Here is a 14,393-nt window from a genome sequence, read left to right on the forward strand (position 1 = left end):
AGCCCTAATTTTAATTAATTAAATCAGTGTGGCCCAGCCTCAAAACTCAGTATTAACTTTTTTTAATCGATTGAGGTTCAGTGATTTACAAAACTATTAATGATGGTTTACCTTGTAATAAATAAAATTCCAGTACCACACCCATTACCGAGTACTCACCCCACTCCCCCCAAGGACCTCAATGTCCCCCCACCCCACGCAAACTCAGTTTTGTGGATCATTTCTCCCAGTGTGTTGCCTTTGGCCCTTTGGGACAACCTTGCTCTGTATCCTTACATATGCGAGAGATCATTCTGTCTCTATCCCTGCGTATATACTCGAGTGTGTGCATAAAATTGTGTGACGTTGTGTGTCTGAGCGTGCCTTTGGACTGGGTATGGGTGCCGACTTGCCTATGGCCGCTCTCTCCCTGGTGCTTGGAGCCCTGGTGCCGTTTCCCCTGGCCTGGAAAGTTGAACCTGATTCTCTAACCAACCGGGGCGCTACGAAGTCTGGCTCCAGCCAGGATTCTGGCTCTGGCCTGCCGGGTCGCTGAGGGATTAAGAGGAGATAAAGTGGGATTATTGCCCAGCACGGCCCAGCCTCAATGCTCAGTATCTCCGGAGAGAGGCTCCTCCCGCCCACGGTGGCGGCTCTGCATTGTCGCTCGGCCTAATGCCGCCTCGCTAATTTAGCACCTATTTGTGAGTGGGCTTCGTGCACAAGAGCTCTTCTTCCTGCCCCCGAGTCCTCTTCATCGCCAGTGTGAGAACTTAATCACAATCGGAGTTTGATTCAAGGGGGCTCCTTGAGGGAGCCTGGGGCCCACGGAAGGGATCTGATTGCATCTTGTTTGAAAATGTTTTGTGGGGGATCTTCCAAGGGGTCCTCGAGGTATGCACTGGAGATTCTCTGCCTGCAGTTCAATGCGGGGGCTCACCTCGCTCAGGCCCTACAGCACCGGAGACCACCTGCCCCTGCCCGCCCAGAAGTCCTGGGGGACTTGCATGACCACATCGGGTGATGTGGGTGTGGTACCAGAGATGGGATGTGACTCCAGGCACGGGCAAGGAAGGTGCCTTACCCCCTGTACTATCACTCTGGCCCTTTATTTTAATGGGATCCTCCCAAGCAAAGACCTTTGCTTTGAGATGACTTTATCCCCCCTCTCCCCGTGGGATGGAGATGGATTACGCCCCCTGAACGACAATTCCCATGTCAGCAGTTGGAAGGGGAGAGAAAGAGAGGCTCTCTGGCAATCTATGTCATTTCCAATCATTTTGACTTGAATCACTGGGTTTTATTCAATCAAAGAAAGCTGGGGAAAGAGCCAAACTGCTTTGGTGGAGACAAAGTAACCGGCTGATTGGCTGTCATTTCTGTCCCGTAGAATTTGCTGGCCCCGGGGGCCACCACTTGTGAATGAACTGAAGGAAATAGAGCCAGATCCAGAAAGGACAGAGCACCCTGAAAATGTCTTTAGCTCGGAGGGAATCTGCTTCAACAAAGAAGACAGGGAAGGAAGAGTCCTGGAGGGGGAGAGGAGAAAGAAAAGAAAGCAGGGGCTGGCTAGGTGACTCCTAGAATCAGAGAGTGTGTTCTGCATTCGAGAGGCCCCAAGTTTGATAACCGGAGCCGCTACATTAAATTAACGTCTGTCTATGCAGCTATGGAGGCTTCTGTAAGGCTGGACCTAGTTGTGTTGAGTGTTGGCTCAGCCCCCACTCGAGAATTTAGTATGGCCTCGTTCAAGGTTGATTTTTTATTTATCTTTTATTTCTTTTTGTCTTTTTGGGCCACACCCGGCTATGCTCAGGGGTTACTCCTGGCTCTGTGCTCAGGAATTACTTCTGGCAGTGCTCAGGGGACCCGATAGGATGGCGGGGATCGAATCTGGGTCAGCTGCGTGCAAGGCAAACTCCGCACCCACTAGTACAATCACTCCGGCCCCATGGCTCGAAGTTTAAAGGAGGCTCTTCTAAAAGAAGCAGAATGGGTCTTTGTTATTTTGGTTGTTTATTTTATTTTGAGGGGGGGAAAGGGGCACACTCAGTAGTACCCAGGACTTACTCCTGGCTCTGCTCGGGGGATCATGCCTGGTGGTGCCGGGGTTAGATGAGAGGTCGGCTGTGCACAAGGCCAGCTCCATAACTCCTCCCCATCTCTCCAGAATCAGACTGTTCTGAAAACAGAGAGCACTTCGCCCTGTGCTCTCGGTGACCCGTCCTCTTTAGCAAGCACCTCCTTCCGGGGACCCTATTAAGGTTTTCCAGCATAACCCCCACATCCCGGTACATTCCCGCAGCCTCCAGTCCTTCCTCCCTCCGCCAACAAGTTCAATTCATCAGATTTCCCGAGACCCAACCCAGTTAGTAGAGTCTGTCTGTGGGCCTTTATCTGCCTGGTCCTGGCCCCCTCCCCAACACACACACACACACACACACACACACACACACACACACACACACACGCACGGTTCTGTGGAGTCAGCCAGCCTTGCTTTGTGGAAGAGCCTATATATTTTTCTCAGTGTATTTCAGAAGCAGCGGCATTCAGATTCAAATTTCTTGCCGCCCTTGGCTGCAGTCAAAGCAAAGGGGGAGAATACGCTGCAGCCAGACAGGCTGGGCCCGTCCTCCGGCCCTGCCAGAGGGTTTTGCTGGCTCCCAAACCTGTCACCAGGAGGGCAGATGTCCCACTGCTCCCAGGAGTGCGCGGGAAGCTGTGGCAAGTCCTAGCACCCCAGGGTGCTGAGGGAGCCTCCGTGAGGGGCAACGGCGGTGCGGGAAGCATGCAGCCGCTCTGTCACAGACAGTGCTCAGACACATTTTCAAGGTTCTTCCCAGTGAAAGGCACGTAGGCGTGGCCCCTGCTGAGCTCTGTAGGACGGACTGGGCCTGGCTTGAGGCGGGGAGAGAGGAATGCTGAGTTCAGAGGCAAATTCAATGAGTTTGGAGACCTAGCACAAGGGGTTAAGGTGTTAGCCTTGTACAGTGGCTGACTCGGGCTCAACCCCTGCCATCAGTATGATCCCCTGAGCCTGGAGCCAAGGGTACAGACCTGAGCATTGTCAGCTAAGGCCCCCAAACCAAATGAAAACAACAAACGCCCACCCGAAAACCAGACAGCGGGCTGGCGAGCAAATGCTTCGCACGCAGGCGTGTCCTCTCCGAGTGCCCTGACCATCGCCAGGAGCAACGGCCAAACACTGAGCTGGGAGCAGCCCCAAACCCCAAACAAACTTCAGCAACTCAGCCTTCCCTCTGGCCCGAATGCGAGGGGCCGGGGATGCTCGCAGAGCTCAGAAGGAGAGCCCGTGCTTTGCATGCCCTGGCAAATCATCACCTTTCAATAACTACAATCGTCCAATAAGGGATCTGGCTACCTCAAAAACAGAGGAGGAACCAACCATAGGACCAGAGATCTGTCAGGGGGCTGGTAGAAGAGATTTCTGCAACGTGGTGAGCAGTTTGCTAGAAGTTTCTTGGCAAAGTTTTCCTTTGTGAGTCACTCACTGGGCAGGTAGCCGACAGATCCCTCCCATCCTGGCTCAGCCCCTTCACAAGTTCCCCGAGGCCTTCGCCAAGCTTGGGGGGAGGCGGGGCGGGGGGGAGGGGGGGCACTTAGCCAGACGGCAGGAAACCAGCATTCTTCACTGCTCCTCTGCCTGGATTCTCACCAGCCCTGGGGAAGCAGCTTTCCTGCAAAGCCTGTCGTTAGTGGGGCCTGTGACTTTCAAGCTCCCACCGGATTGGGTCTCGCTTCCTAAGAAAGAGAGGGCACTCGACTGGAATCTCTCGCCACCCTACTGTGGGGACTCTGGATTCTTTATTCGACACTTCACGGCCCCCGGTTTTGTGGGTGCATGTGTCCGTTCGGGTACAGTGCAATATTGTCAGTTGTCAACATCATCCTACTGGGACCGCAAAAAGTGGGTTTTTCCTTTGTTAGTCGACTCTTGAGAATCGTGTGGAAGATTTGCATGACCAAGCCAGATGCTTATGAGACGAAAGTGTATTATAGTTTACATTGATGGTCTGGGCTGGCCGTGTCTGAAGTCACTTGTCCCATCCCTCTCTCTGCGCTGGACCCTGACTGCCTCCAGTGTATGCTGATCTGGCCTTGTCCCTAGGCTGTTTCTTCTCCCCCCAGTGTGCTTTTTCCTAGTCTGAAATAATCAAAATACCTGTTTGGGGGTTGGAGCAATAGCACAGCAGTTAGGGCGTTTGCCTTGCACGCGGCCGACCCGGGTTCGATTCCCAGCATCCCATATGGTCCCCTGAGCACCGCCAGGAGTAATTCCTGAGTGCAGAGCCAGGAGTGACCCCTGTGCATTGCTGGATGTGACCCAAAAAGAAAAAAAAATACTTGTTGGTTTTGGGCCATAACCTAGTGGTACTCAGGGATGACTCCTGGATTTGTGCTCGGGCATCTCTCCTGGTGGGCTTAGGGGGCTACGTGAGGTGCCTCACCCATGGTACTATCTCTCCAGACCCCGAGTCTGAATTGTCTCTGAGCCTTTTGGACTGTACCCAATGATCCTCTGCCACCTGGGCTTTCCTTAGTCCCCAGCCACGCCACACACACCTGCACAACGCTCAGGGGCTCAGCACCTTGTCCCTGGGCATGGTTCTGCAGTCCGTCTGGGTGTAGGTGAGTGTGCACCGCCGGGTTCTGCAGTCCGTCTGGGTGTAGGTGAGTGTGCACCGCCAGGTTCTGCAGTCTGTCTGGGTGTAGGTGAGTGTGCACCGCCGGGTTCTGCAGTCTGTCTGGGTGTAGGTGAGTGTGCACCGCCGGGTTCTGCAGTCTGCCTGGGTGTAGGTGAGTGTGCACCGCCGGGTTCTGCAGTCTGCCTGGGTGTAGGTGAGTGTGCACCGCCGGGTTCTGCAGTCTGTCTGGGTGTAGGTGAGTGTGCACCGCCGGGTTCTGCAGTCTGCCTGGGTGTAGGTGAGTGTGCACCGCCGGGTTCTGCAGTCTGCCTGGGTGTAGGTGAGTGTGCACCGCCGGGTTCTGCAGTCTGTCTGGGTGTAGGTGAGTGTGCACCGCCGGGTTCTGCAGTCTGCCTGGGTGTAGGTGAGTGTGCACCGCCGGGTTCTGCAGTCTGCCTGGGTGTAGGTGAGTGTGCACCGCCGGGTTCTGCAGTCTGTCTGGGTGTAGGTGAGTGTGCACCGCCGGGTTCTGCAGTCTGCCTGGGTGTAGGTGAGTGTGCACCGCCGGGTTCTGCAGTCTGCCTGGGTGTAGGTGAGTGTGCACCGCCGGGTTCTGCAGTCTGTCTGGGTGTAGGTGAGTGTGCACCGCCGGGTTCTGCAGTCTGTCTGGGTGTAGGTGAGTGTGCACCGCCGGGTTCTGCAGTCTGTCTGGGTGTAGGTGAGTGTGCACCGCCGGGTTCTGCAGTCTGTCTGGGTGTAGGTGAGTGTGCACCGCCGGGTTCTGCAGTCTGTCTGGGTGTAGGTGAGTGTGCACCGCCGGGTTCTGCAGTCTGCCTGGGTGTAGGTGAGTGTGCACTGCCGGGTTCTGCAGTCTGCCTGGGTGTAGGTGAGTGTGAACTGCCAGGTTCTGCAGTCCGTCTGGGTGTAGGTGAGTGTGCACCGCCAGGTTCTGCAGTCTGTCTGGGTGTAGGTGAGTGTGCACCGCCGGGTTCTGCAGTCTGCCTGGGTGTAGGTGAGTGTGCACCGCCGGGTTCTGCAGTCTGCCTGGGTGTAGGTGAGTGTGCACCGCCGGGTTCTGCAGTCTGCCTGGGTGTAGGTGAGTGTGCACCGCCAGGTTCTACAGTCTGTCTGGGTGTAGGTGACTGTGCACTGCCGAGTTCTGCAGTCCGTCTGGGTGTAGGTGAGTGTGCACTGCCGGGTTCTGCAGTCTGCCTGGGTGTAGGTGAGTGTGCACTGCCGGGTTCTGCAGTCCGACTGGGTGTAGGTGAATGTGCAAAGATTGAACTTTAGCTTGGGAGCCTGACTGGGAATTCATTCTTTTCTTCTATTTTCTACCCTAGTCATCCCATCTATTCTTTTTTTTTTTCTTTTTGGGTCACACCCGGCGATACTCAGGGATCACTCCTGGTTCTGCACTCAGGAATTACTCCTGATGGTACTTGGGGGGCCATATTGGATACGGGGGATCGAACCCAGGTTAGCCATGTGCAAGGCAAATGCCCTAACCACTATACTATCACTCTGGCCCACATCTATTATTTTTTAAATGTTTTTATTTTATAAAGTAGTTCACAATGTTTGATTACATTTAATATTCAAATATCAATCCCACATCCATTATACCTTCCCACCACCATATTTCTGATGTTTCCATCCTGAACCCCAACCCCTGCCCCAAAGAAGAACCGAAATAATATATTTTGTATTGTTTGTTATGAAAAACTGCTGAAAATGTAACAAAAATGTTTCCTTAGAGGAAAGAGTGTGAAGATTATTGTATTTCACATAGGGGCCATTAAGCCCTTCTATAAGAGATCACTAACATGTTGTTAAAGATTGAACCTTAAGTGCTTATGTATGTGTATGTGTATATATATATATACATATATATATACATATGTATATCTTTAAAAAATATTTCCCTCTAAGATTAGCTGCCTCTGACTTTGAACCCCTTCAAATGTGGTGTAGTACTCTTGGAGTACGGGTAGGGTCTGTGGTATGAAGTGTTGTGTGGTTGCAAATGCGGCCGCGCGGCTCAAGAGTAGATTCACTTGTGGGTGAGGCATGGCCCGAGCATGCGGAGAGCAGCCGTGAGCATGGCAGTGATTGAGTTCTGGAGGTTTTCGGCTGCCAGGGCTGGGTTCCTTGGAGCGGAGAGGAATCTCACTCACCCATCTTGGGGCACCTTGAATGAAACAGCCTGGTGCGGGGTCTAGGGGCACCCCACCTATTCTTTTATTTTTTCTTTTCTTGAGTCACACCCAGAGATGCACAGGGGTTACTCTTGGCTCTGCACTCAGGAATTACTCCTGGCGGTGCTCAGGGGACCCTATGGGATGCTGGGACTCAAACCCGGGTTGCCCAGTGTGCAAAGCAAACACCCTACCCACTGTGCTATCACTCCAGATCCACCCCATCTATTCTTGATTAGATATATTCTCTTCTTATTTTTTTGGTGAACGAATAAAATGACCAGATTAATGAACTTTTAGGTTAACTAGTTTACCTGGTGCTCCACCCTTCTACCCCTACTATATCATTCTGATACAAAATTACGTTGGTTCTTATTATCAGTCGCATTAAATAATTAATAAATAGTAAATAATTAGTGAATTATTTACATAATAAATCACTGTATCACTGTCATCCCATTGCTCATTGATTTGCTCGAGTGGGCACCAGTAATGTCTCCATTGTGAGACTTATTGTTACTGTGTTTAGCATATCGAAAACGCCACAGGGAGCTTGCCAGGCTCTGCAGTGTGGGCGGGATACTCTCAGTAGCTTGCTGGGCTCTCCGAGAGGGGTGTAGGAATCGAACTTGGGTCGGCTGTGTGCAAGGCAAACACCCTACCTGCTGTGCTATAGCTCCAGCCCTCATAATGAATAACTAATAAATATTAATGGATTGTTTACATAATGAATGGTAAATTACTTCCTCACAGTTGAGTCTTCTCACACTGACTTGTGCTTCAGTATGGCTACAGTTGCCTGGGACTCCAAACTGTTTGTAATCAACGTGTGGCACGAAGGAACCTGGACTTTATTGGACCAACTCATTTGATTTTGCGACTTTAAATTAAGGCTATTTCAAGATCATGGAAGTACAGAAACATGTCACCCATCTCCATTGGTCCCATTAATTTTATGGGACCAACTCACAAATGAGTTTTTTTCTAATTTTATTTTATTGAATCACCATGTGGAAAATTACAATGCTTTCAGGCTTAAGTCTTAGTCAAACAATGCTGAAAAAACCATCCCTTCACCAGTGCCCATATCCCACCACCGAAGACAAAAACAAAACAAAACAAAACAAAACAAAAAAACAAAAAAAAAACACAGTACACCTCCCATCCCGTCCACCCCCACACCCCCTGCCTTGTAACTGATAAATTTCACTTTACTTTCTATTTACTTTGGTTACATTCAATATTTCAACACAAACCTCACCATTATTATTAGGAGCACCCCACTAGAGTCAGACCTGTTGTGAAGAGAAATGAGGTCTCGAGGCCGCAGTAGCGGCTGCACGGTTTTGTATTTCTGTACTTTAACAACTAAGTCCAGGGAGATTTCTTCCAGATATTCGATCATTGCAAGCTTGTAAACCCCATCTGTGGTCGTCATAATATGGTCACAAATGAGTTTTGTCATGCCATATTTTCCTTGAAATTCTTTCTTTTGGTAGGAAATAAAGCACTGAAGCACAGCAAGTGGTCATTATTCTTGTTTCGTTTGTTTCCTCCCTTATGTTCAGCCATAAATCTGAACTTGCTTAGTTTTATACTATGTGTAAAAAATACAAAGGCGTGCGAGCGCGTGGGAGGGTGTGATGTGATGTGTGTTGTGTTGTTCAAGGGCTCTCAGGGAGACTCTTTCTCTCTCTCTCTTGCCACTTGCGTTCGGTGCTCTCGAGCTGCTGCGTATGGACAGGATCGGGATGGCTCCTCCTTGTTCTCTGCATCTGTGTGTGCCACTGTGCTCAATTCTGTCTGTCTCTCTATCTCTGTCTCTGTCTCTGTAGTCTCTCCTCTGGTCTCTTCCGACCTCTCTCTGTCTCTGCCGTCTCTCCTCTGGTCTCTTCCGATCTCTCTTCTTCCAATCTCTCTCTCCAGAGCCCTTTCGCTTCTGTGCCTTCTCCCTTGCTTCTGTGTTACCTCTCTCTACTTTTGTGGTCTTCTTCTATGTCTTCTGTCTTGCCTCTGTCTCTTCTTCCTCACTTCTGTGTCTTCTCCTTGCTTCTGTCTTACCTTTGCCCTTCTGTCCTGCCTCTGTCTCTACTTCTCTCTTTTTTTTTTTTTTGGTTTTTGGGTCACACCTAACGATGCACAGGGGTTACTCCTGGCTCTGCATTCAGGAATCACCCCTGGTGGGGCTGGAGAGATAGCACAGCGGGTAGGGCGTTTGCCTTGCACGCGGCCGACCCGGGTTCAAATCCCAGCATCCCATATGGTCCCCTGAGCACGGCCAGGGGTAATTCCTGAGTGCAGAGCCAGGAATAACCCCTGTGCATCACCAGGTGTGACCCCCCCCCCAAAAAAAAAGCAGGAATCACCCCTGGCGGTGCTCAGGGGACCATATGGGATGCTGGGATTTGAACCCGGGTCGGCCGCGTGCAAGGCAAACGCCCTACCCGCTATGTTATCACTCCAGACCCCTGTCTCTACTTCTCTTACAGTCTTAGTTTATATAGCAATCATATAGGGTGGTGACACAAAGGTGGGTTGAACATTAACAAATCAACAAAGAAGGGTAAGACCATTTCTCCAGGAGATTAACAAAATCTCATCTAAGGAAATTACGCCAGATTACTAGGAGATACGCTCAAGGGTGGGATCCAAACAAGGGTGTGTCGCTTTCTTCCTTCCTCAGCTAGTAATCCACTTAAATAGTTCTAGTAAATTTGCTTCTAATATTTCTAGCAATGTCATTCTGTATGAGCACAGTAAGAGATACATCAGACTTAAAGTTTGGTTCTTCCTGAGGACATTCACTATATACACTTACGGGAGGATCCAAATGTTAGAGAATGTAGAGGAAGAATAATGATTCTGGGGTGAGTGAAGAGGAGACAAGGGGAGAAGGGAAGAAGGTCTTTATAAAAGAAAGACTTTGGGGGCCAGACAATAGTACAGTAGACAGGGCACTTGCTTTGCATGTGGCCAACTGGGGTTCAATCCCCAGCACCCTGTAGGGTTCTCCAAGCCTGCCAGGAGTGATCCCTGAGTGAAGAGTCTGGAGTAATCCCTGAGCACAGCCAGGTGTGGCCTCAAAACAAAAATCAAATTAAATTAAAAAGTGAAAGAACGATGCGTAGCCCTTGCTTCCCTTACTAGCTGCAGATTGGCGATTACACACTTGACTTAGGGATCCATTGGGAGTTGGCAAAGGGGATCTTCAAAGGCCGTGCCACCAGGATGGCACTTGGCCTGAGATCAAACTTGCAATCTCCTGCCTGCAAGGCGGCCTTCTCCAGGGGAGCCACATGCCCGAGTCTCTGAAAAAAAATAAAAAAGAATTTTGAAGCTTTGAACCTTTGTCCGGCTTTGAAAAAGTTTCAATAGCTTTAGAATGTCTTCATGCATTTATCGCTCAAATATTTACTAAGTGGCCAACAGCGGGAACGCTGCAGTGATCAACACAGACAAAAATCCCTTTCATCCTTGTGCGGCCGTCAGACTGTGAAGGACCCAGTTGCTGAGACAGAATGTGTCCGATGCTGTGAATGTTGTGGAGAAAGAACAGGGGAGGGAGATTAGGCGAGCTGGGAGGGTTTAGGTAACAGCAGACATTGGAGGAAGGACTTGAGAAGGTGAGGGCGGGAGCTCTGGAAATCTCTGGAAGTGTGAATGCAGGAGCAGGGAATGTAAATGCTTTGAGGACACGTGCTGGTGTGTGCAGAGGAGAGGAGGCCGGGAGGAGAAAGCTGTGGGTGGCGAGGGCACAAGAGTGATCGTCACAACAAGGTCCATTCGTCTGAAGACTCATTTTCACTGTGGATCTGGGGGTCACTGGCAGGTATTTCCAGCAACTTTTTCTTTTTCTTTTTTTGCTTTTTGGGTCACACCCAGCGATGCTCAGGGATTACTCCTGGCTTTGCACTCAGGAATTACTCCTGGCGGTGCTTGGGGGACCATATGGGATGCCGGGGATCGAACCCAGGTCAGCCGCATGCAAGGCGAACGCCCTACCCGCTGTGCTATCGCTCCGGCCCTCCAGCAACTTTTTCCAGGGAGCTTGCAGAGGGTGGTGGGGACGGAGGTGAGGACAGGGGAGGTGATCAGCCGTAGTCAGGCTCCACATGAATCTTGTTCATCTCAGGGATGTAGCAGGTGTTAGTGAGATAAGAAGAGGGATTGTAGCTGATGTTACTCAGGAGCACTTTTATTTGTCACTTATTGAGACCTGGAAGACTGAGGCAGGGATTGATTTGTGAGTAAGAGCGGGGATTCTATGTTGGACATGTAAGATGTTTTTTTGGCGGGTTGGAGTGATAGCACAGCAGGGAGGGTGCTTGCCTTGCATGTGGCTGACCTGGGTTCAATCCTTGGCATCCCATATGTTCCCCCAAGCAACGTCAGGATGATTCCTGAGTGCAGAGCCAGGAGTAACCCCAGAGCATCTCTAGGTGTGACCCCCAAAACAACAAAAAAAAGAAAAGGTTTTTTTTTTTTGGCTTGAATTGGAGAGGTAGTATAGCAGGTGGGGGTGCTTACCTCGCATGTGATCGAACTGGGTTTCATCCCTAGCACCTACTATGGTTCCTTGTGGCCTGTCAGGAGTGACCCCTGAGACCAGAGCCAGGAGGAAGACCTGAGCACTGCCAGATGTGGCCAAAAAAAAAAAAAAAACTTTGGCAGATCAAAGATGATAAACAAGTGTGCAATTCAGGGAGAAGGTCCAGATTGGAGTACACATTTGAGAATTACATAGAAGTTAGAAGGTATGGGAGTAGATGAGATGATGATGATGATGGTTGGTAATTGTCATTTTTTTTTAATGTATGAAGAGCTAGGGCTGGAGCAATAGCATAGCGGTTGGGCTTTTGCCTTTCACAAGGCCGACCTGAGTTCGATTCCTCCGCCCCTCTCGGAGAGCCTGGCAAGCTACTGAGAGTATCGAACCCGAGAGGCAGAGCCTGGTAAGCTTCCTGTGCGTATCGGATATGCCAAAAACAGTAACAATAAATCTCTCAATGGGAGACGTTACTGGTGCCCGCTCGAACAAATCCATGAGCAACGGGATGACAGTGACAGTGACAGTATGAAGAGCTAGCATTGTTTCTGCTATTAGGTAAATGGCTCTGATGACCAGGTCCAGAAGTTCATTCAATCCAATGTGAGGAAGCCGATGTGCTTCATGTACATTGAGGCTGTGTTTCCAGATCAGGCACGGCTGGTGTGAGCAGACGCTGTAAAGGCTGGTCCCTGGCCAGGTTTCCTCATGTGGCTCCAGTAGGGCAGTTTAGGGCCCGTCTTGCCTTCTCGGAGGCAACAAAGCAAAAGCAAGGGGAGTAGATAAAATTATTAAAGGAATGATCTCATTTATCTAATTGAACTAACATTGCATCATACGATGCTTCAGATGTATGTCACTCAAACATCAACATGAGAATGTATTACATAAGTTCATCCCTAACTATATAATTCTATCTTTAAATATATAATTGGCCCCTTTATCCCAACTTACTCTGTCCCCATCCCTTCCCTTCTGATTACAAGCAATGGTTCTCACAGTCTGAAAGTTTCTTTTTGGCCTTTTTTATTCATCTTTTATTTTGATCTCTCTCTACATCACCTAAGAGTGAACTCATAGCTTGACTTTTACATCCTAATTTATTCCACTAAGCCTGATGCCCTTCAGGTCTATGAGTTGTTGTGAATGGCAGCTCATTTGTTATGCAGCCAAATAGTGTTCTGGTGTAAGCCTACATCACATCTTATGAATCCATTTGTCAGCTGGTGGGTATTTAGATTGTTTCTTTTCTTTCTTTTTTTACTTTTTGGGTCGCACCCAGCGATGCTCAGGGGTTTGTCCTGGCTCTGTGCTCAGGAATTATTCCTGGTGGTGCTTGGGGGACCATAAGGGATGCCAGGAATTGAACTCTGGTCAACTTCGTACAAGGCAAACACCCTACTTGCTGTACTATTGCTCTGGCCCCTTAGATTGTTTCAAGGGAGTGCTTTTTAATTTGTTTGAGCCACACCCAGCAGTGCTCCGGGTTTACTCCCCTCTACACTAAGGAATCACTCCTGGGGGGTGGTTGGGGGGACCATATGGGGTATGGGGAAAGAACCTGGGTTGGCCTCATGCAAAGCAAGTGCCCTACCCACTGTACTCTCTCTGGCATAAGTCAAAGAGAAAGATCTATGGTTAGAAGCCCAGCAAGAGGGGGAGCACTGAGAGCTCGGGAGGAGGGAGAGCTTATAACGCCCATGATGGGTGGGTCTAGGAGACTGGCAACAGCCTCGCTCTGGAGAGGTCACCGGTGACCTTGTGGGAAGGGATTATGGCTGGTGGTGGGGTTCAAGGAGAAACAGGAGAAGGTTTACAAGCAGGTAGCAGAGAGACTCTTTATACTTATTTACTTTGTTTTGGGGTCATAATCCCAGCTTTATTTTTTTGAGGGCACACCCTGAAGTGCTCGGGAATTACTCCTGGTTCTGTGCTCAGGGATTACTCCTGGCAGGGAGGGAGCGTATGGGGTGCCAGGGACAGAACTCTGGTCAGGAGCTATGGAAGTCCTGTCTTTTGTCCTAGCTGTATTATCTGTGTCTGTCTTCTATAGTATCTCCCCAGTCCCTTACGTGATATTTAAAAAAATTTTAATTTAATTTGTTTTTATTTAATTAAGAAGTGTGATTTACAAGGTCATTAATAATTGGATTTTAGACATTTAGTGTCCTAGCACCAGTCCCACCACCAGTGTCCACATCCTTCCACCAGCGTTCCCCAGTTCTTTGCTGCCCCCAGGCTGTCCCCTTGACAGGAACTTTGTAAAGTTCGGTGGTAGTCGTGTGGGTCTGTCTGTGTTCTCAGAGTTGCTGAGTCTGTGATTCCGGCATTTGGCTCTACCACTCCCCCATCACCACTCTAGCCAGGGCCCCACATGGCATTTTAACAGAGAGACACAGGAGGGCACTCTAACCAACCAACAATAAAACAGCATGGTCTCCCAGCCTTGGCAATGATTTCTTGGAATGCTTTTCCAGCTGTGCTGCAGCAGCAAGCTTCCACAGAATCTATCTGTGACAGAGACCCCCTCCCCCAAGACAAATGCCACAAGCCCCAATCAAGGTTCAGGGGGCTATAGGTTTGGGCAATTTAGAACCGGGAAGAGAGTTTTCACTCCCACTGGTGGGCCACTGAAGGCTTAGAGATGGGGTTCTCAAGAGCTCATACTCTCGAGATACTCAGAGGATCAGATACTCTTGCCCAGTCAAAGCTGGAGCTCTGGGGAGAGAGTCGGGGTCGCCAGCATTTCTTTCAGGCCTGAATCCATTACTCAGTTTCCCCATCTGTAAAGTGCAAACAAGACCTGTGTTAGGTTTGTAGTGTGTGTGTGTGTGTGTGTGTGTGTGTGTGTGTGTGTATGTGTGTGAGTGAGATTTTCCAGCCTGTAAAGTGCATGGAAAGGCTGGAACCATAGTACAAAGGGTAGGGCACTTGCTTTGCACGCCGCAGACCCGGATTCCATCTCTGGCATCCCATATGGTCTTCAACGTACCACCAGGAATAACCCCTGAGCATGGCCCGGTG

Source organism: Sorex araneus, chromosome 2, assembly GCF_027595985.1.
Source record: "Sorex araneus isolate mSorAra2 chromosome 2, mSorAra2.pri, whole genome shotgun sequence".
NCBI classification, from domain to species: domain Eukaryota; kingdom Metazoa; phylum Chordata; class Mammalia; order Eulipotyphla; family Soricidae; genus Sorex; species Sorex araneus.